Here is a 1,873-nt window from a genome sequence, read left to right on the forward strand (position 1 = left end):
TTCTCTGTGATTTTTGACATGTGAATTTCTTTTGTAGTTTCTGATTCTTGTGTGAGACTCAAGCCTTCAAGTGTAGATCTGCTTCTTTTTGTGAACTTTATGTGTCTTTGTGGTTTACTTTTGGGACATGAAAAGCTGGTTCCTCTAAGCTTCCAGTTCTCTCTTTTGATTTTATATAGGAGTGGCCAGATTGCTTTTGTCTTCAAGAGTTCCCACAGAGGCCCAAGTCAGATGAGGATCAGATGCTCTCAGGCTTTCTCCTAAGGTCTGGATCCCTCCTGGAAAGATTTTGGCCTCAGGAGCTTGAGGGTTAGACTGGCTTGGGAGCTGGGCCTAGGAAAGATGCTGGTCTAGGGCAGCTGGTGGCTGTGCCACCAGGAGATGCAAAGACAGATGGGGGCGGGTAGCGGCCCCAAGGGCTCCTGGGAACTGCACTGAGGAGCTGGGTTGGTCTGGATGCAGAGGATCAGGAAGAGGAATGGTCAGCCCTGTAGTCCAGGAAAAGAGGCTGGCTGGTGGTACAGGCCCAGGGAAGTAGAGGGAGGTGATGGCGGGGACAGGCCCAAAGTGCCCTTGGGGACCCGAAAAGGAACTGGGTTGGTCTGGATGCAAAGGATCAGGAAGCAGTGGTGGTTCCCCAGGTGTCTGGGGTGCGAAGACAAGACATGGGGCAGGACCCAGGCTAGGAGGAGAGACTGGCTGGGGAGATAGGAGGGTGAATTTGGCTGGGGGAGTCAAGGCGCGGAGGCCACGATGGATTTACCCCGGGAGAGAGGCCTGTGGGTCGTGCAGGCCCAGGGCAGCAGAGGGAGGTGAGGGCCAGGCTGATAAACCTATCTTATCTTCCTCCTTTCATTTCTCAGGAGAGGCGCCTGTGAAGACCCATTGCTCAGCTGTAGGTCTAGGTGTCCTGGAACGGAGCACCCATACTGCCCTCTGGTGTGCATCTCTCATAAAACAGGCATCTGTGAGGGAACTGCCTGGTCTGAGATCTGGTTGCCGGAAACCTGCTGAAGTTGTGCATACCTGGTATGGGAATCTCTTTTCTTTAGAGCCAAACACACATTCAACAACGACAGTTCTATATCCAAAGTCTTTAAATGTGTGGGGAGAAATCAACCACACACAGCAACACACAAGAGCAATGACAGGAAAGGGAGGAAAGGATTCTGCTTGGGAGGAACAGCTTATCCAAGACTAACGCTCTCCCACTGTCCAGTCTATGGCTCACTTAGGCATGCAGAAGGACCCAGGTTCTCTGGGCAGAAGCCTGCTTCCTGCTGGCACTAGGGTCACTGTCCAGTCTTTGCCACCTCCACAGGACAGTAGGTCCTGGGGAAGATACTTTTTTCAGTCTCCTTGGCAGATCATCCTTAAAATCCCTTTTAATGAGGACAGACTCACATGTACTTCATGCAAGACTTACTTGCCCCATAGGCCAGGCAAGCTCAACCACATCTTCACACCCTAGTCTTCCTTCTTCCTAGGCCCAGAACCTCAGTGACTAGGAGGGCACGAAGGGCTGACTTTGCAGATTATTAATGTTATAGTTACTTGTCCAGCTGATGAGGCCCATGGCACCTCGCATGTGGTTCAAGAAGGTGCAAAGGAGATATACTTCTAAGCAGATTGAATACATCCTCATCAACTTCATTTGATTGCTTATAATAGCCCTGATATCAACCTGCAGGAAACCAGTGTCTTTTGCATGTCATCCTCATGACAATCTTGTGAGGTAGAAGACAATATTGTCATATGACCAAGGCAAAGAAACATTAAATGGCTTGTCTAAGACCACAGTCAATAAACCATGGAATTAGGATTTGAGGCATGTTAATTTAATTTTTTGCCATTTATAAATAGTATTGGTTGT

Source organism: Nannospalax galili, unplaced genomic scaffold (genome assembly GCF_000622305.1).
Source record: "Nannospalax galili isolate Female #2095 unplaced genomic scaffold, S.galili_v1.0 scaffold105, whole genome shotgun sequence".
Taxonomy (NCBI): Eukaryota; Metazoa; Chordata; class Mammalia; order Rodentia; family Spalacidae; genus Nannospalax; species Nannospalax galili.